This window comes from Lagopus muta, chromosome 24 (assembly GCF_023343835.1).
Source record: "Lagopus muta isolate bLagMut1 chromosome 24, bLagMut1 primary, whole genome shotgun sequence".
NCBI lineage: Eukaryota > Metazoa > Chordata > Aves > Galliformes > Phasianidae > Lagopus > Lagopus muta.
The window spans coordinates 5,770,694-5,791,396 of NC_064456.1; the positions used below are offsets into that span (position 1 = coordinate 5,770,694).

Below are 20,703 nucleotides of genomic sequence, written 5' to 3' on the forward strand. Positions count from 1 at the left end.
CTGATACCTCCCAGCACCCAGCCAGCGCCAACCCAGCTCACCTGGTCAGCCTGCTCAGCCGGAGCGGTGCCCAGCTGACGCACACGCCGCAGCGCTGCTCCCAGTGGGCTCTAAAGGAGGATCTCTCTCTCGAAAACCACAGAGCTCAGTCTCCGTGTGCAGCACGCTCACCAGACCACCAGCTCTGCTCCAGCTGGGGCACAAACGCTCCCAGCCTGGCAACCACTGTGACCTCAGCAAGTGCCTGCATCACCGCTGTGCTTGCATCATAGGCAAAGGAGTGGTCACATCCCAGATCCAAGTTTTAGGAAACATGAATCTCACCCAGTGGGGTGAATGGGGTTCATTGAATGGGGTTTCATTGAAGTTAAGCAACAGAGAAGTGAAGATGACCCTTGTGCAGCCCAGTAAAAATGCAGTATGGCCTCGTAGTGGTCAGCGGGGTCCCAGAGGAACAAGTAGGAGCTGGGAGGAGTGCCCAGCAGTATGGACCAGAAACGTGCAGCATGGCCAAGAGAAAACCAGTAAGGAGCAGCATGGCCTCAGAGCGGTCAGTGGAGCCCTATAGGAATCATCAGAAAGCAACAGGAAGGCACAGCTGTGCCCAGGGCCGGTGCCAGCCTCTCGGGCTGTGCGTCAGGCCTAGGCCTGGTGCCGGCCTTTCAGGACTGGCTTTAGGCTCCACGGCCGGTGCCAGCCCGCCCGGCTGTAGGTGTGGCTTTCAGCCCTGCCTCTGGCGCTGCCCCTGTGGCTGTAACCGCGGCATTATGGCCCAGGGCTGGTGCTGGCTGTCTGGCTGGAGCTTCACACTTCAGGGCCGGCTCTCAGGCTGTGGCTTCAGGCCCGAAGCTGGTGCCGGCTTCTTGTGCTGTGGCTCCAGGTTTAGGCCCAGGGCCAGTGCAGCCTCTCTGGCTGTGCCTCAACCCAGGGTCGCTGCTGGCCGCTCAGGCTGTGCCTTCAGGTCCCTTGGCCGGTGCCAGTCTCTCTGGCTGTGTGTTTAGGCCCCAGGGCCACTCCCGGCTTCTCTGGCAGCATCTTTAGGCCCAGGGCGTGTGCCAGCCTCTCAAACTGGGGCTGTGGCTGTGAGCCCCTGGGCTGGATGCAGCCTTTTGGGCTCTGGCCCAAAGCCACCAGGGCTGGTACCCAATTGTAAGAAAACATGAGGGCCGCCCCATGGGGTTAGCTGAAGGAACAAAACAGAGAAATTAAGATGACTCTTGTGTAACCAGCCTGGGTCATCCTCTCGCTCAGGCGCTGCATGATCAGACCCAGGAGATGTTGCCCCCAGGCTCCCCCAGATTGGAGGCCGGAAGGATTTGGGCTCCCAAGCAATCAGCCAGCATTTGGATGAGTCAGCCCTCTGGTTTTTGTGAGGACAGACGAGTCCACCTTGGAAAGCCATCTGGGCAAAGGCAGAACAGCTTCGTTCTTGGGCCGCAGCACTCCGTGGCCAGGCGCTGCTCAAACGCTGGGCCTGCATTTCCTCCTGGGCATCCCCGCGTGCTCTGAGTCCGCTGCAGCTTTCTGCAGGGTCTGTGGCTTCCTGCTGAGGAGCTGCTCGTGTTCTTCTGCAACTGCCCCCCAGCATCACTGCTGCCTCCTCTGGTGCTGTACCGGGAGATGCGTCAGCATCCATCAGCCTGCACTTCCTTCCTCCCAGCAGCAGCTGCTCCTGCACTGACCTTCATTCACACTGGATGCCGTCCACTTCTAGCGCCAGCTGACCTGCGAGACAGAGAAAGGAAATGTGGCATTGGCACAAATGCAGACGCCTGAGGCTGTGCCACCACCACGTACTGCAGCCTTGGGAAGCCAGCTGCCACTGCAACCTTGGTCAGAATTAAAGCAGGCGCTGTAAATTAAGTGTGACTTGTGAACTGAAGTAATTGCCACAGTCAGAAATAAATACTGAAATCGCTTACTGAACTGTAGGTGGTTCCCTCTGAATTCTTTTGCTTTGGGGAAAATATGGACTTGGAATTGAAGGGTACAAGAAAAACGAGGAGCACTTGGCAACTCAGGCAAACTGAGCAGTGTGGAGAAGATGGTCGCATTTCTTCTCATTGTGCTCTCATGGCACAAAGCTCAGGGCTGCAGAAATTAAGGGTGCCTGTAAGCTTTAAAACAAGGTGAAAGATAAGGTTGAATGCGAACCATCGGCACTTCCTGCAAAGCACATCACACAGCTGTAGGCACCGCCTGAGGGGTAACAGATAAAAAAAGGAAAACCTGACTATGTGAACACAGGGACAAGCTGCTCTCTTCTTCTGGGCCTTTGTTCACAGTGAGGATTTCCCCCAAGAGCGCCGCTCAGGCTGCTGCTGTCTCCAGCTGTTGGTCACTTCCACTGCTGGACGCTGTGCCCACAGCTCATTCTGCTTTGGGCAAAGCCTGCTGGGTGAACTCCAAACCAAGGTCCCAGCCACGCTAATCCAGCTGGTTGGTCTGAAAGGGCTCAGAGGCCACACATGGGATCCTTTCTGCTGCTGGTTCTCTCAGGGCAAGAAGCTCCACTCTCACAGCAGCAGCCAAGAGCCAGAAGGCAGAAAAAGCGGCCAGTCCCCATGGATGTGGCTGTCTGCGAAGACAAAAGACAACAGCTGCCTGCTCTTCAGCAGGGTGACGCTCACCCAGCAAAGCACTCACCCAGCAGATGCCTTTCCTTACACTCAGGGCTGCCTCACTTTTGTGCAGCCCTTGGCACTGCATTTCCAATCCAAGCTCACATAGATCTCAACCATTCCTTCTGTGTCAGTCTACTTGGATCCCCAGTTAGGGCTGCAGCTCAAGAGCTCAACACAACAGGAATAGCACAGCATGCAACTGGGAAACACAGCTCAAGGCTGAGAAGAGCCACCTCTGACCTTGGGCACAACTCACCAAGAGCATGCCTTGCAAACTTGGCTGATCTGAGAACGTGGGAGGGGGCTGGCAATCAGACCAGAGGTGTCCATTTCAATTGCAGCTCCGTGTAGAGAAGAACGCCCAACAGTAACAGGTGTGAATGAATTCATTCACAAGCTGCACAAAGAGTTTGTTCTTGATTAAAAAAAAGCATGCATTCCAAGTCAAAAAGCGAACAGCAGGAGTTGCTATCAATGGAAGACGTTCCTATTCCCACACCTCATCCTCCTACCACAGCTTTCCTTGCCTCACCCCTCGCCCCAGCTCCTGGAAAATGCCCGCAGACTGAAAGTCAGCTCTCCAATGCATAGACTCCTTTCCCATTGCTCCATTACAAGAAGCCTTCAGACTTGTTTCATGCACTCCAACTGACCGAGCAGTGCTATCACAATCACTCCTAACACACGGAGGCCACTCTCAAAAGCTTCTAACAACTCCTGCCCCAAGACCAACATCTCCACAGCCATCCTTCTCACGTGAGTCCAGGAGACAAATCCACAGCACAGGCTTTCTGAACTACTATCACATGAGTAGTATTTCTGGTGGTAGAAAGGCACAGCAAATAGTCCGTCAGAGACATTCTGGCACATCTCCCATGAAAAACAGCATGATTCAAACACCTGTGTTTCTAAAGATGAAAAACATCCAGTAAGCAGCAACGAGAGGCCCTGTCTTTAAATCTTTCCAAAGGGAGAAGTGTTCCTATCCACTTTTCCTGACCACACAAACACGGCCCCAGCTGTCAGAGCCCTTCTGCCATAGCACAAGCAGACTGCACGCACATGAAAGAGCACGCACAGCCCCTCCTGAGGTCCTGGAGCCACGGCTCCCCTTCAGAGCTCCACAGCTTACCGGTGTTTCACACTGATGCAGCCTCACTCAAGCTTCATAGGTGTCAAAGAAGGCCTGCAGAAGGCAAGAGGCGGCAGCCAGAGGACAGGACATTTTCCATTTATTATCCTTTTGTTGCAATAATCTGACTTAGCCTAACTTTCCTGGGTATTTCTCAATTATAACATCTGTGTATTCATTGATTATACATTAGGTTACATTCTAATGTACGTGCTGGAAACTGTCTCCACATCAAGCTACATCATCATCTGTTTTCCACTAATTTTTGTTCTTTGCAGTCGGCATCATAGGTGAGACTGACCTGGAAAGTGAACGTGTGACTACTTGGAAAATCAACCCATTGCTGGGGAGAAAACGACAGGACACCCTCTGCAGGTTCCTTCCCCATCCGCCTGGGGCAGTGGCAGCAGAGCTGAAGATGAGAGTCCAGCAGGCACTCAGACAGAAGTGAAAATCCAAGCCGTGACAGTAAGAATGAAGTCTTTACAGAAGTTTGTGTCACTGAATTCAGAGAACTGTTCTCCAACCTCGAAGACGTGACTGTTTTCACTTGCCGATGAATCAAACGTGCAGCAGAGGAAACACTCTCTGGCTCCTTTCCCTGTGCCCCAGGTCTGTTCTGACACTGGCAGCGAGGCGCAGATCTTGTGTTTCTCAGGGGGAGAAAGGAGTTACAGCTGAATCCAAACCTAGAGTCGGCTTGGGCTGGTAAAATCCCTCCTACAGTGTAGGTAAGAATGAATGGATGTCAGGGAGAGATTTCCAAGAAAACCAGCATGTTTGATGGAATGATTCAACTTCAAAGCTGTATCAGTCACTTTAGTCACCTGTTGTGCAACACCAAAAAGGAAAACAAAACCCCACCTGCTGGGCAAAGTCGGGAGGAAGTGAAAATTGAACGGGTTTGGGAACCATTTCAACATTTTTCCCTTGGTTTTTCCAACCCCAAGAATGAGAAGAAGCTGTAAAGGAGCTAGAAGCCTCTCTGGGTGAACGAAAAGAGGTGGGGTAATGTAAGGATGCTGATTGCCTGAAGTGCCGTTTGACTTGGTGCTTGTTATCTGGAGCCATTGCCAGCTTCAGTGCTTCTCTCTTTAAAGCACTGGCAATCCAGAATTGGAAGTTTGTCAGATGGCTTTAATAGTGCAGCTGACAGGAGCTGTCAGTGCTGCTGGAGCCCTGTTGTGTGCAGCTGTCTGCGATGGGTGCATGGAGCAGCACTGAACACCTGCAGCTGTTTCCTGCAGACAGACACGCAGACATAACCCTGCCTTCTGCCTTCTTGCTGTGCTTTTCTGTTATTTCCTAGCATTCTGCAAGCTTTCGTTGTTGTTTTGATTTTGTCTCTAGCTTTGCTTTGCAATTTTTTCCTTTGCTCTGCTGTCGAAGAAGTGTTGAATCCCAGCCTGAAGCACCGAGGGAGCAGCTGAGGAAAGGAGCCGGTGAGCCCTGGGAGCGCAGCTGAAGGCAATGGAGCTGGGTGGCTGGAAGGGGCGGAGCCTGGCTGCCCCTCCTGGAGCTCAGTTAGGGGCTGAGTGGCAAGGGGGCAGGGTTTGTTTCTGGAAGGTTCTGTGCTGTGGAGTTTGTTGTGTGGGTGAATCCTTGGAGATGGTGAGCAGTTCTTTTTGTGCCTCTGTAATGTATTGCTGTTGCTCTGGTGCTTCTGCTGCTATGTGTGTGATGGCTTTCTTTCTAATTTGCTTTTTGTGTTGTGCCTTCTGTCACACACAGGCAAGGGGGGGGTGGGCTGTCGGCTGTGGGCCAAAGTGGGGGGGGAGAGGGTGCCGTGGGCCCCCTGTTCAAGGGGGGAGGGGAAAGGGTCAGGAGGCAGGCCGAGAGGGAGGTAGAGGAAGTTGTTGGCTCTGGGCCATTCCAGGCGAAAGGGGTGGGGTGGGGTGCTGTTGGCTCCAGGCCGAAGGGGGGGGGGGCAGGGGGGTGGTTCTGTGGTGGTTCTGTTTTGAAGGGGGGGGGGGGGGGTGTTGAGTGGTGGGCCGAGGTGGGCGGGGGGGAGCCATCGGCTCTGGGCAAAGGGGGGGGAGGGGTGGAGGAGGGTTGGGGGGGGGGTGATGGGGAGGTAGGGGAGGCTGTCGGCTCTGGGCCAAATGGGGACGGGGGGGATCTGGGGGGGGGGGGGGGAAGGGGGTGGAGCTGTCGGCTCTGGGCTGCTCTGGGCCAAGAGGGGAGTGAGGGGGGTGCTGTCGGCTCTGTTCCAAAGGGGAGGGTGGGGGGTGCCTGTCACCTCCGGGCCAGGTTTCTGTTTCTTTACATACTGCAGTGTTGCTGCAGCTGCCCATCTGTATTGTCTTTGCTTTTTCTGTTAGTGAATGCTCCCAGGTGGTGGGCAGGGTGCAGGGCACGGGGAGCACCTGCTCCTGCAGGGAGGGTACCTGCAAAAGAACTGGGGGGGGGCTGGGGTGGCCGGGGGCCTGTGGCAGGTAGGTGCCTGTGGGCTGCAGGGGCTCCGCGTGGAGGGGCACGGCCCCAGGCCACAGCCCCATTGGCCGCTGGGGTGGCAGCATCCCTACGGGCAGGGGACGTCCTGAGCATGGAGCAGGGGCGGGGGGGGGAGCCGTAGCTGGGTGCAGCCCCCCAGGTAGGAGCAGCAGCGCTGGTAAGTGCAGCCCTGCAGTTGAGGTCAGGCCCACAGGTGGCAGCTGAGCCAGGACTGGGGGCAGCCCCCCGGGTGGGAGCTGCGCTGCCTGTCCCCAGGCACCTGGTAGGCCGGGCCAGACAGAGGGCTGAGGTGCCAGGTGGGTGGCAGTGGGGACAGGGAAGGGTTGGGGGGGGTACCGGCATCGGTCCGCGGATGGTGGGCTGCATCCAGGCGGGGTCCGGTGGTGGCACAGTCGCGTCCAAGAAAGTGGCGTCGGGTGTCAGAGGCACTGTCAGCGCTCGAGGGAATCTCTCTGTGGGGAAATGCCAGACGGGGCGTTGGGCTGAGACCCGGGGCATTGGGGTGAGATCCAGGTCACAGGAGTGGGATCTGGGGTGCTGGGGTGAGATGTGGGTCACAGGGGTGTTTTCTGCGGCTCTGGGCTGAGCTGTGGGGTCACAGGGGTGAGATTTGGGGTGCTGGGGTCAGCTGGAGCGTCAGAGCAGGGGGAGCTGCTGCCTTACCTGCCATGACAGCTGGAGAGTGGCAGTTGGGGGAGCCCCTCCCCCCACGGGGGTTCTGTGACCGTTGGGCTCAGCCCCTTTCCCCCCGGCTTGCCATGCTTTGCCTTTTCGTACCCAGACAGCCTTCCCATCCCCATCGTTTCCCATCCCCAGGATCAGTGACTGTATTGATGGGCTTTTTGCAGCCCAGTGCCCTTCCTTCCCAAGGGTCTGCCCGTCCCAGTGAAGAAGATGAGAGAGCCCCAAGGTCCTTGGTTTATTAAGGGCCTTTTTCTCCATCTCTCAGTTGTTTGTTCTTCTTTTCTTTCTGTTGGTCTGACATACGTGGCCCATCAGGTAATTCAGCAGGGAGTTGTGCGTTCTTGCGAAGCTGTGGCAGGTGGGTGTGTGCATTTCAGTGCTGGTATGACAAAGCTGAAGGTGCCGGAGCTGTGGGAGAGCTCTGGGAGTTGGATGGAGAGTTCTTGACCAAGGAAGAGCCCTTTGGTCCCAGTCCCCTGGGGAGAGGGTGGGATTGCTGAAGGGAGAGAGAGGTCTTTGAGTGATGTGAGGGGTCTGGGAAGGGAGCTGACAGGTTTTGGGTTCCTTTACTGTGCTCTGCCCAGGCTGTGACAGTGCTGGGGTTCGATTTTGAGTCTCTCTGAAGAGCAAATGAGACAAAGGGTGTTTTGTGCAGCCTGGAACCCCTACAGAAGTAGGGGCTGCTGCCCATGGTAGGTGCCCTGTCTCCACAATTGCTGACCACACTCTTCCCTTCTCCACAGTGACCACGGCCATCCCCTGAAGCTCCAGTCATGAAGACCCTGTACGTCATGTCTGATGGCCATCTGTCTGCGCTGCCCATGGCTGTGATGGGTGCAGCTACCTCATGTCTGTTCAAACTGCCAGGCATCCAAGCTTCTCCTCCACCAGCTCTCCGCTGACTCCAACGCCTTTGCCACCGCCCGTGTCGTGTGGTGGAAATGCATGGTGCTGGGGCAGGCCCAAACTCCCACCCTGACAGCAGGCCCATTTCCAAAAACTCTGCTCACTTCCTCATCCTGCTGGCTCGTGAGAAGATCCTGTTGTCAGCTCTGCCAACCAGCACAGCGGAGGTGGGATTGTTACAGGCAGTTGGAAGAGAGCAGGGGAATAACCATTTCCCGCTTTGGCTGTTATTTGTTGAGAAATGCTGTCTGGTGAGTGTTGAGTCAGGGCCTGAACCACTGATGGAGCATCTGGGGAAAGGAGCCAGTCAGCCCTGGGAGCCCAGGTGAGGGCAGTTCAGTTGTATGATGGAATGAGTGGAGCCTGGCTGCACCTCTCTGAGACCTCACTGAAGGACTGACCCTGCAGTGGGCAAGGATCTCTGGTTGGAGATCCCTTCCTTGTGGAGTTTTCCCTGTGAGCCTGGATCTTCAGGGACAGGTGAGCACTTTTCCTTTGTCTTTGTAACACCATCTGTTGTGCCAGTCCCTTTGTGGTTACACCTCCTTCCACTGCACTGATCATTCTGATTGTTACAGACGTCCTCTGCCCCTTCCCACCTGTAAAGCAAACAAGGTGATGACAGAGCCTTTATTTGAGATAGAGGAGCTATAGAACAGGGTATCAAAGAAAGAGGAATAAACTCATCCCTCCCAGCTACAGTTTGGCAGAAAGCAGTGAGCTGAGGAATGCAGCCTTCTGCGTTTGAACTGCGGTGTGCTGAAAGGTGAAAGGGGGCTGAGGTGTGGGGGGGGAGAGCTGTGCAGACTGACTGTATGTGTGCTGCTGGGAGCACTGCTGAGATGGAGAGAGAGGAAGGCTCCCCCGCTCGAGGTACTCGTGTGCTCACGCAGTGGTTCAGGCTGTGACCTGGCAATTGCACTGCACCACCCGTCCTGCACTGTCCATGTGCCACCTGCAGGTGTTGCCCAGCTTTTGGGGGACTTGCTGTGACCTCCCTGTCTCAGCACTGCCTTGTGCTCTGGACTTCACAGCATCTTGATGGTGAGTAGTGGTCCTGTGGAGATGCTGAGTAACGATTGTGAGCTGTGCCCTTTTCCTGGACCAGTATCCCAAGCCCTTCTCAGCCCAGGGCCTGTCTCTCTTTCCCTGGGGTTCTGTGGATAAGTCAGCAAGACGGGACTTTGCCAGCCACCTGGTTTCAGGTCCACCACCCCAATGACAGCAGGGCAGTCCTGCAGCTCATGGCAGCCCTACGGCTCTGCTCCTTTGCCAGGCTGGAGAGCTGAATCAGCTCCGATTCTGCAGATCCTTCCCTGAGTCCTGCTGCTAAGCACCGATACTTGTGCATCCTCTGGGCCACATCAGGACTGGAAAGAGGAGTAGATATCAGGCGGAAGGATCTGGCCTTCTGCTGGGTGATAGCCACCTGCATGGCCTGTTCCTGCTTTCTCTTTTCCCCAGGTGGCATTGTGCTTCCCAAGGAGTGCGTGGACCTTTCTGATGGGAGTGAGCAGCAAGGAACTGACTGAATCACAAGGTTGGAAATGACCTGTAGGTGTCTCAGCTATAGAGGTCTTATAAGGGTCTCAGCTTCCTTCCTGCCCTGTGCTTGACTGAGGGACCCTGTGACCAGCTCACGAGGTGGCCATGGGCCCAGCTCTGCCAGCTTTCACTGCAAAAGGGAGCAGTTCAGGGATAGACACAGCCTGGGTGAGCCTGAGCTTGACTCTAGCATCTGAGGGAGCTGTGGACATCAGCTGTGGACTCGACTCATCGAGGTGTGGGTCAGCTGTGGATGCTCAGTGTTCTTAAGCAGCCCAGCTGTATCTCCAAGGCTTGTAGTCACAATTTCTCTGCGAGGCTGAGATACCCTGAGGATCATGGTGTCTCTCATTTTGCTCTCCTGCCCTTGCTCACAGTCTCTGAGGAACGACTTGAGCCCTGTGACCACGTCCTCGCTCGTGTGCTGGAATCACTTTTGTGCATTTTGGTGTCAGGGCTCTTGGGGCAAAACGTGCCTGGACACTGCCACACGTGTAATGCCTTTCTGCTGTGCACACTGGAGGATGTTTTGGATGCTGCTCTCCAGCACCCCTTTCGGAGCAGCCAGTGTGCTTCCCATGGATGCTTGCTGCTGCCCTGAGCCCTTTATAACCTCAGTAGCCCCTGCTATAAGGCAGCATACTTGAGAACTAAAATGGCATGGTTTTGTAGGAGGGAGCAGGGGCTTTGTGCCAGGGAGCTGCAGGACATCCTGGGCACAGCATGGCCAGGTGGGAAGATCCACTGTGTGTCTGCACTGGCTCTACAAAATTGCCCAGGGGCACAGCATCTCTAGCAAGAAAACCTCTGCAGGGGGCAGCCAGCAGGCTTTGACAGCAGCAGAGGTGGCTGGCTGCGGGCTCTCTCTGCTCCACGCTTTGGTTCACAGGTCTTGGGCTGCTCCCAGTCGTCCTCCATGTCCTCGGGTTGTGGTTCCAGGAAATCCTTCAAGTTGGAGAAGTATCCCCCAGAGGGGTGGCAGCTGATGTGTTTCAGCAGCTGATTGCAGTATGCGTGAAAGAAGCCGGTGAAGACAGCGGGTGCAGGGCCCCCATGCTCAGCTCTTGGGTAAGGCTGTCTGTCCTGCCAGGGGAGCACTGCAATGGGTCCTGCCTCACTGCAGCCTCCCCTGGATGCATCCTTCAATCCTTGTGTCTCCAGGCTCCTCTGCTCCTTGAAGTGGGGGTTGGCTGCCAGCCGGCTGGGCTCTGGGTTGGGGTGAGTTCTGCTCGCCGCCCCATTGCCCTCCAGGCAGTGGTGTTAGTGGCAGTGGCAGGACTCTGCCTCACTCACCTGGGCCAGCAGCTTCTTCTTGGCCAGCAGAGACGTGATGGGATGGTTGCCTTTGGAGTGAAAGCTGGGAAAGAGGCACTTGCAGGCTTCATTGTGGGCACAGCGAGTGCTGGGACACCCCCCAGAGGGTCTGTGCCAGGGCCGTGGGGCTGGCACATTGCTCCACTGGCCAGCCTTGCTTGTGGGCCTCTGTTGGGTCTTCCTGGGTGGGGAATGCAGCCATCAGGAGGTACCCGGAGGGGCAAATCTGCTCAATGCATCTTTAAGATGGGGAAGAAGAGTATACATATCTGAGAATACCTCACAGGTGTAACAATGTCAGCACTGATGGATATCTGTGATGGAAACTTGTGTGAGAGCAATAATTCAGTAATAAAATAGGTCAGATCCTTACGCTGAAGTTGGGTACCTTCCAAGAACCATTTTGTGATTCTGTGTTTGGCAGTTTGCTCTGCATGATGTGGATGGTGGAGCTGTGCTGATGTAATCCATTTCCAGTTGGGAACAGGATTGCTCTAAGAGCTGCTGCAGTGACTGTAAGCTGAAGCGTGATTGCCTCTGAATATCCATGTGTGTGTGGGGATTTTGTTTTTAATTCTGTGATTTCATCCTTGCCCTGCAGCAGCTCTGAAGAGGCCCTTGTTTTCCCAAACCCTGCTTTGCTGCTAATGGAGGCTGATGGCAAGTGCTGTGCTTTGGGCCCTTTGCTTTTAGTTTCTGTGGCCTGTGTACCCTGTTGGGTGCTTTCTTTCACATTTTTTTTGTTTGCTCGCCACCTTTTTGGTAGATAATATTTTTTAGGGGTGTTCTTGCTCTCCTGTGGTGGGTATGTGTCGGTGCTGGACCAGGGGAGGTTATCAGAAAAGGGAAGGATTTGCTGCACTAATTGAATTGTAGCCTTTTAGACAAATGGAAGTTAAGGTGCTGATACTGCGCTGTGTAGCTGGAGGACTTCCTCAGGAATAATCTGGGACTTTATCCCCAGTTCCCAATTGGAGCTTCTCCACCTGTTTCTACCCATATCGGAGCAGACCTGTATCTTGGAGGCAAGATCTGGGCAGTGAAAAGCTCAGGGGATGCTGACTGGCCACGTTAGTATATGAAATGTTCAGGCATGGAAGGGAACAGCCAGTTTACAGCTGAGGAATAGTTTGCCTTTCCTCTTAAATTCTTGCCACTGGTTTCTATGAGCACTGTTACCCACTGCTTGCAGTGAGACTCAGCACTGGGTTTGGGGGGCCTGGTGCTCAGCGAGGTGTAACTGCAGCTCTGCACTGAAGCAAACTGCACCCAGCAGTATCACAGGAGCTGGAACATCTGGTGCGTGCTAGGTTTTAAACTGGACGTGCTTTAATGGGACGGGACTTGTGGGCTGCCACTCGTTCCCTTGGGAAGTTTCTGTAAGCCTGTTTAAAGATGTTAGGACTGCCAAGGGGCAGCAAACTGTATCTTTAAGTGTCCAGAAGTGAATGAGCCTACGACTCACATGCAGTACACCATGAAAAAGATTCTCTCATTTTGGTCACTTGAGCTATTAAGGATAGCATCCTTAACTGTTGTGTGGTCTTGATCAGGCTGCTTCCCAAGTGCTTGATCAAGGAGAGCAGGCAGAAGCCTTTTGTCAGCAATCTGAGGTGTCTGCAGATCAATGAGCAGCTGCCTATGGGAGCTGCAATTGCCCTGGCATTCTCTGGCCGAGCAGAACAACAGGCCACTGAGTTCAGCCAACTTCTTCACACAGCTGCTGGGGGGAAACACAGGTGATGCTCAGCTGGGTCTCACACTGGCCTACAGGGAGCTGGTCAGGGCTGTGATAGTCAGGGCAGCTTTGGCTGCTTTCACCTGACATGGACCTGATACTCACAGAGGAGTGTGAAGGCTCCAGCTGATAGAGTTTCCTTACAAGTAAAGGAGTAGACAGGGGTGGTGCGGGCCTACTGTTGTGTTAATAAGCACAGGAGCAGAGAGGGCTGATGTACCTCATGGCTTCTTTGCCTCTGTTTTCACCAGCAACGCTTCCCTGGCTTTCATGCCTGAAGGCAGGATTCCAGAGCACAACTACCAAATGGTGGGAGAACTCCTTAACAGCAGCCCTGCCAAGAAGCTCTTGGGCTTCCCTGGGAGACAAAAAGCTTCACCTGTGTCAGCAGTGTGTGCTGGTAGCCCAGAAAGCCAACAGTATTGTGGACTGCAACAAAAGAGCGGTGGGCAGCAGGGAGGCGATCATCCTTCTCTACTCTGCCTTCATGAGGCCCCAACTAAAGTATTGTGAATCCTCTTGTGGTGTCCTGGCCCATCTCGTGGCTTGGAAGATCATGGTGATCTTACTTCTGTCTCGTCAGCTGATGGCAGGTCACAGGAACGCTGGCGGGTTGGGTAGTGGGTGGTTGCTGAGATGATGGATCTCTGCTGAATGAGGCATCTGGAGGTGGGGGCTCTGGGGCCGGGCTGCTCCGCTCCAGGGCCGGGCCAGGTTTTCATTTCTTTATGTACTGCTGTGTTGCTGCAGCTGCCCTTCTGTATTGCTATTGCTTTTTTTGTTTGTGAATATTAAAACGTGTTATCTCTGTGTTGGTTGTCATCCTGCTCTCTTTTCTCTGTTTTGCAGGTCAGCTCGTGCTGGAAGTTGGTGGTGTCGCTGTATGAATGAAGGTCAGTTCAGGAGCAGCTGCTGATGGAAGGAATGAAGTCCACGTTGATGAACTGAAGCATCTCCTGGTAAGCTGTCAGAGCCGGCAGTAACCATGTGTGTCATGAAAAGCAGAGGGCTGGCTCATCCAAGTGCTTGCTGATTGATGTGTGCGAGCATCTGCCTTCTGCTTCTGAACGATCAGAAAACTGAACGTGCTGAATCATTACAGCTTATGCGGAAATTGTGACTATGCTCTGAAATGTTTCCTTTAGTGATAAGCTGTGTTTCAGTGCTGTGGTGGTGCTGTCTGTGATCTGCAGCACTGCATCTCTTGCAAGGCTTGTGTGCCTGTTTCCACGAACCTTCCTTTCTTTCACTCTTCAGAAGAAGTGCTGGGTGCTTTTGGGGGAATCACGCAGGAGGCTGTCAGAAAGCCAGCTGTGATTTTCATAACATGAAGGGACGCAGTGGGAATGGACGTCATTGCCACCAAGCAGAAGTGAGCTGCTTATGTTGTGAAAGATATAATCTAGATTATTGATTATGAGCAGTTGCAGTGCGATAGGGGACGTGAAGTGACTGTTTGTTTGGGAGTTCAGGGAAAAGCCATGAGAAGTGAAATAGCAGTTTGTGTTTTGGCTGTCAAAATGGTGGAGCTTTATTGGAGTGAAAGGTGTGGGCTTTGTGTAGGCAGGCCCCGGGTTGATTTCTGTAAGCAGGCCCCCTCTCAGGTTGGTCTTTGCTGCTTGCTGTGCCTACCTGCCTGCTCGCTGTGCTTGCTGCATCTGATACCAGTGGTTGTGGCCAGGCTCCCCAGGGCTGTGGGCCTGGTCCTGAGCTGCTGCAGCTGGAAGACCGTCTGCGTTTGGGTTGTCCTTCCTGGAGCATCAGGTTGGACTTGATGATCCTTGTGGATCCCTTACAACTGGGGATGTTCTGTGATTCCATGATCTTGGTGATTTGCCTGGAAAATACCAGGTGATTTTTTTTTACCCTTATTTTTTTCCTGGCATTTGAACTTGTAGTTTCACTTCTAAATGTGAGAGCGGAGTTGGATAAGGGGAGGGTAAGTTGCTTCTTTATTTTCTATTCTCTCAGGTAGGTCTGTGTATTTAGTGCCCAAGCTGTGGTAGCTCTGTAACTGGGAATGTTCCCAATGGTCATAAAAAGACTCTGCTGCCAGCACAGAATTTGGCCACAGGACTGCCTGCTGGATTAAGTTCTGTAGATTATCTGCTCTTTGAGATGGTCTGTTCTGTTTGTTTTTTCCAAGACGTCAGGTTTTGAGGTCACGGAGATGTATGGATTAATCAGTCACTTGCAGCTTGTTTGAGCTTGAAGCAGTTGAATCGTCCCACACAGCACTGTTAAATCAAACCTTATAATGGCTTTGGGATCGTAGCTCTGCGCTGCGCCCCTGGTGTGAATGTCTGTGCTGCAGGTGGCATCCGTCCTGTCCTTCCACTGTGCTCCTCATTGGCAGCAGGTATCACCCTCAGCTTTCTACCTCACACAGCAGTTTCTGTCTGAGCAGAGATGTGGTCACTTTCCAGTTTCTCTGTGGCACCCCCTGTGCTGTTAGTTCTCCTTCTGTGTTGGTGCCCTGTCTAGTCTTCAGCTTGCCCCAGGATGCCAGGCCAGCTGGAAAGAATTTTCAGCTTATATCCATCCTGATATTTTTATGTACTGTCCTTTGTCTTGATGAGGAACACCCTGGAGTCTTCTGAAGAAATCACCATTTCAGACGTGCATATTGTTCACCTGCATAGCCAATTACTCCTCTCAAGGCTCTTGTTCTCTAATGCGTTCAGTTCAGGATCAGTCCCTGTCCTTTGTCCTCCCTGCTTTGCTGTCCTGTATGGATTTACCTGAGGTTTTCCTTCAGCCTGCTTTCCTTTCAGTGCTGACAATCACGAGGAGCTCTTAGTTGTATGCTGCTGTGTTCATTTTCCTCGGTTCGTTTTCCTTCCTGATGTACAGCAGGCGCTGGTGGTAGCAGAGCCCCTGTTCTCTGTGAGTGACTTGTGCTGAGCCAGTGTTTATTGAGCTCTGATCTGCAGGATTAAACACAGCTACTTGTGTGGAATGGTGGCTTGCACTGCTTTGAATTTAGTCCTGCTGGCCAGAGATGGACGAGACAGGGATGTTCAGATACTGAGAAACGTGTTGGTGTTTGATACTTGCGGTGGATTTTATTTTTTAAGTGAGCACTGGGAACCAGTGAAGTTGAGCAGAGCAGCCTTAGTGGTGTGGTTGTATCAGGTGTGCCTGATTTCATCATGATAGGTGGCCTCTCAGTAGAGTTCAGGCTCTGACCCCTCAAAGCAGTAATGGGACGAGTTCTGTGTGATAGCAAGGCTAATCCAGAAAGGTTTTGATGAAGCTGTCCCAGAAGAGTTACCGGTCCTTAGCAGCCTGGCTGGTGTGTGATGTACGTTACTGAGACACTCCTTCCTCTGCGTGTGATGAAGCAGATGCTGTTACATAAGATCCAGTGCCTTAATGCCCTTAACTTCAAAGCACGGTGAAGGCAGTTGGAAGGCAGGAAGGTGACAAGTTGGAATCATATTGTGAGCCCAAGTTCAGCAAACCATTACTGCTAAACAGGGGCCTCAGGTATGGTTTAAGCTTTTCTGATTTCTGTGAGACTTGGACGTCTGTTTATAGGCTTGCAGTGCAGGTGCCTAGGAGCCATGTTTTCCCTAGGGAGAGCGGTGTGCTTGTGTACCTTGTGTGCTCTTCAGCAAGGGCATGGTAAAAACCAGTCCTGGATGTTGGGTGAGGAGCAGGGAGAGAGGCGAGCCCAGCCAGTGATGGCAGTCCTGAGCCAACGGGTTTCTGTGCCTCTGTCTGGAGCAGAGACCTTTGGAAATTCTCAGATGAGCTTTGATAAGCCTCTGAGCTTCTGGGTGCATTTCGTGACCAGTTCAGTCCTCTCGAAAGCTTGAGGTTTGTCCATCACTAATTTTCAAATTAATTACACGGAAAAAAATATTTCTTGAAAACAGAAACAATAATGAATATGCTAGTAGTGTCACTGCCATGGAGGAGCACAAAGTAGTAGCCAAGGGATAGGAGAAATAAGAATGCCCTTTGTTTCTTTTCTCTAGGATCTCAAGAACTATTGACAAACATGAAAATATTTAATATGCACATAAAAAAGGATAGCAGTACTAACAGTTGGAAAAAATAATGTGAGGTACCCAAGTTTCACCCCAGGTCAAAAAGCTTTGGAACTCTCCAGAGTAGAGAACGGTTTCTCTGGTTTTTCATTTTGCTGAGCACTGAAAGCATCAGAGAGGACTTGCTGGCATCTTGCTGGCACCCCCACCAGCTCCCTCAGCAGCCCAGGACGGAGCCCGTCTGGTCCCATGGGCTTGTGACAGTTCAGATGGAGGAGGAGCTCGCTGACTGTCTCCTCCTGCATCCCTGGGCTGCGTTCTGGGTAGCATCCCAGACTGCAGATTGGGGCATAAAGTGCCCTGATGATCACTGATCTGCCTTTGACAGGCAGGTGTAAAGAAGGCATTGAGGACCTCAGCCTTCTGCTTATCCTCAGTGCTCACATGCCCCGCTGCATCAAGAGAAGGGTGGAAATTCTCCTTGGTTCTTTTCTTACCACTGATAGGTTTATAAAAGGATTTCTTATTCTCTTACTGCGGTGGCCAGTCTGAGTTGAAGTTGGGCTTTGGCCTTCCTAACTTCCTCTCTGCATACCTTAGCAACTGCCTTGCAATCTCCCCAAGCAGCCTGTCCTGCAGTTTGTCACCTTACTGCCCTTCTTGTTTCCCTAGAGCCCATCTGACAGGAAAACATTATTTGAAGACTCATTTCAATGGGTATAGCATAAAACATACTGGTAGTGGGCATGAGAAGTGGAATTGAAGAAATCTGTTATGTGTGCATCATTCTTAATGCCCTGCCACCTTAATAATGTGGTTTGGATAGAGACTAACAAAACCTAGCAGCGTACAGCCATGCTTGTGTATCTAAAGATCATGCAAAAATGTGAAATTCTGTCTCCGAGTGTCACTGTGGCCATGAAACAAATATAAATATATATATATTTTTTTCTATAAGGACGAGAACTATTTTGGAAATGTCATAAAAATACTGCTTAGAAATAATTTTAAACAGCGTTTAGTTTTAAAGCATTGTAACTCGGTACTGATTTTATAAGAGCGAGCTGCCAGGGTTGTTGTGCACCATTTGTTCCAGTAACAGTGGTGATTATTTTGATTTCCTCACAGTTAAAAGCAGGAATCGGGGGCTGAGGAGTAGAAGGGATAAAAAGTCAGTTAAAACTTCTACTGCTGTCACAATAAATAAATAATAATTGTTTAAAAATCTGCAAACTTAGGCTGGTTTGTGTGTCTGGAGAGGTAAAACGTTTTGCTCCACAACGATGAAGCGATTTTTAAAAAGCTTGGGAGGTGAATGCGTTTTAAAAAGCAGAAATATGAAAGATGGAAAGTAGTGAATCTGTGGTGATGGATCTTGGGGGTGTTATCGCAAGCAAGGAAGAAAGGGTGAAAGAGCTTTTGGGATGTTTGTGAGTTGAAATAGGAGTTCTGGATCAGCTTTGAAAAAGCAGCAGCTCTGTGCTGGGCAACGTGCTGCTGGAAGGTGCAGTAAGTGAACGTTTTGTTAGGAAACTTCAGGGGTTGGTGTTTGAGTAAAGATGCGTGAAATTGAGACCTGAAAGGGAAAAAAAGATCCAAGGCTTGATTCTTGAGATGAAAGAACCTCGAGTAGGTGTGCATGGGAGGTTGTGTCGATCTGCCTGAGGGCAGGGAGGCCCTGCAGAGGGATCTGGATCAGCTGGATCGCTGGGCCGAGGTGAATGGGATGAGGTTCAACAAGGCCGAGTGTCGGGTTCTGCACTTTGGCCACAACAACCCCATGCAGCGTTACAGGCTTGGGGATGAGTGGTTGGATGACTGTGAAGAGGAAAGGGAGCTGGGGGTGTTGGTTGGTGCTCGGCTGAACATGAGCCCACAGTGTGCCCAGGTGGCCAAGAGGGCCAGCGGCATCCTAGCCTGCTTTAGAAATGGTGTGGCCAGCAGGAGCAGGGAGGTGAGCATCCCCTGTACTCAGCACTGGTGAGGCCGCACCTCGAATGCTGTGTTCAGTTTTGGGCCCCTCACTACAAGAAAGACATGGAGGCCCTGGAACGTGTTAAAGGAGGGCAACAAAGCTGGTGAGGGGTCTGGAGCACAAGTCTTATGAGGAGCGGCTGAGGGAGCTGGGATTGTTCAGTGTGCAGAAGAGGAGCTCAGGGGAGGCCTCATAGCACTCTACAACTTCCTGAAGGGAGGCTGTGGTGGAAAAGGGTCTGGCCTCTTCTCCCAGGCAAATAGTAGGACCCGAGGAAACATCCTGAAGTTGTACCAGAGGAGGTTTAGGTTGGACATGAGGAGAAACTTTTTCTCTCAGAGGGTGGTCAGGCAGTGCAATGGCTGCCCAGGGAGGTGGTGGAGTCGCCGTCCCTGGCAGCGTTCAAGAGGCGCCTGGATGAGGAGCTACGAGATGTGGGTTTGTGCTTGTGGTACTGATAGGAATGGGAGGGGTTGGACTGGATGATCTTGCAGGTTGTTTCCAACCTTGTGATTCTGTGATTTTTTTCTTTGTAAGAAGAATACACCATTGGTCATCCTGGGACTTCCTGGGTTTTAGAAACCAAATACAACAGCGAGGGAAAGGCAAGCTACAGGAAAGAAATTTACGCTAATTGGCCTTTAATCAAGGGGCAAGGAACTTGTGAATCAATTCTGCTAAGTACCACGTGTAACAGAATTTACCTTAAGAACAGTGTCAGCCCATTAACGTTCTGTGCAGTCTGAGAGTGAAGGAGTGCTGTTTAAGGTGTGAACTTCAACATCATCTTATAGAGGATTTGCTCAAACAAAAAGAAACAGTCAAGAAACCCCTGCACAGGTGGCAGGCAGGAGGTCAATTGAATCAGTAGAGTTTTCCTCTTAGGGTATGTTCTGTGAAGGCTTTTTTGTGGGAAAGGTTTGAGGGATGAGGGAGGAGGAATTGCTTTCGTCAGGAGTCATCCGAAAACATTGTGCAGAAATTGTAACACTTGCAGAAGGAACATATTGGCATTTTGCAGTTGTGCAGGATGCTGATTGGGATGGAGAGTAAGGAGTATCTGCAGGAGACCGTTCTCTTCTGGATTTAGGAAGCCAGGCAGAGCTCAGGTTGCAGCCTAAGTAATATTCTTTTCCACGCTCTGGGTGCTGTGTTACGTTCCCCAGAGTTTCATCTCTCCTTCAGATTCCAGTTCTCCTGACAGGTTAGGCTTGAATTCAGCATATCTGCTTCTCCCTGGTTTTGGGTTCTTCGGGTCTCCTGCCTGCTTTTCACCTTTTTATTAATGGAGAGTGGAGTTTCTACCACAGAGCAAAGTTTCAGGATTAACAGAAACAAACACGAACTTTCCAAACGGATGGAGTCGTTTCTTGGTAAGCTGGCAGTCCTGCTTATCTTCACCATATCACCTGACCTGGATTTTACCTGGTCGTGGATAAGGACTGAGATTTCTGGGGGACAACATCAGGTGAATGTAGCTCTGCCTTTTTTTTCCTTCTCCAAATTCCTCGGGACTGCTGTGCTCTCATTAATACCATCAGTGAGTACATGCTGCCTCCTATTTGAGCCTAGAATGCTTTCCATAGCAGAGTGGTTGGAAATGCAGGGTTTTAACTTAAATCTGTTTGCACAGAGTGAAGGTCGGGTTATCTACCCATAGTTATTACATTCTCATTTCTTTCATAAAACTTGTTGTCATCCATACACTCTACTCTGTTGTCATCTGGCCCTCTGCTCTGGTTTGTGTGGGACTTTTGGGCAGGAGATAGGGGTGGAGTTTCTGGCGTGCCCTGATGCCAGGAAGGCGGTTTGCAGTGCTGGCAGCCAAAGCTGTTTGGGCTGTGGCTTGAGCTCCCCAAGCGAGCTGTCAGCCACTTGTTCCCTGTGAAGGCCTTACCTCCCAGGCCTTCCAGACCACCTCCTCCCACACCTGCAGACCCCCATCAGCAGCTGGTGCGTATTCTAGGGCCAGAATCCACTCCAAGCTGTGGATTCTCTGTGCAGTCTGAAAATGAGCAAAACGTTTTCCGATGCATAAAAACTAGTTTTTTTGATGGTAAATTCTGGGATACATAACTTCTATTTTAACAGCTTGCATTCTGTATCATTGTACAGAAAACCCTTCCTCAGGTTCGGCTCCTCTGTGCCCTGTTGCTGGCCGCAGAGAAGGGCTGCCCGCTGGGCGCAGGGAGCGCCTTCTAGCCGCCGTCCCGTGCCCTGCAGCCCCCTCCTCAACGCCACTCCCAGCAGCACAGGTGCCATTGTGGAACCTTCCCCATGTCACAGCCGTCACCTTGGTCACTGCCACCCCACCCGGCGCACTCATCTCTGAGAGT

General features: G+C 52.2%; 1 protein-coding gene and 1 pseudogene across 11 annotated transcripts in view; one reads left to right on the forward strand and one right to left on the reverse strand.

The window, feature by feature from the left end:
- LOC125684317 (AT-rich interactive domain-containing protein 5A-like) overlaps window positions 1-12,642 on the reverse strand; it is a 51,823-nt pseudogene extending 39,181 nt beyond the window's left edge.
- LOC125684320 (uncharacterized) overlaps window positions 1-20,703 on the forward strand; it is a 49,191-nt gene that overhangs the window by 16,151 nt on the left and 12,337 nt on the right. The gene's annotated exons all lie outside the window — the stretch shown is intronic.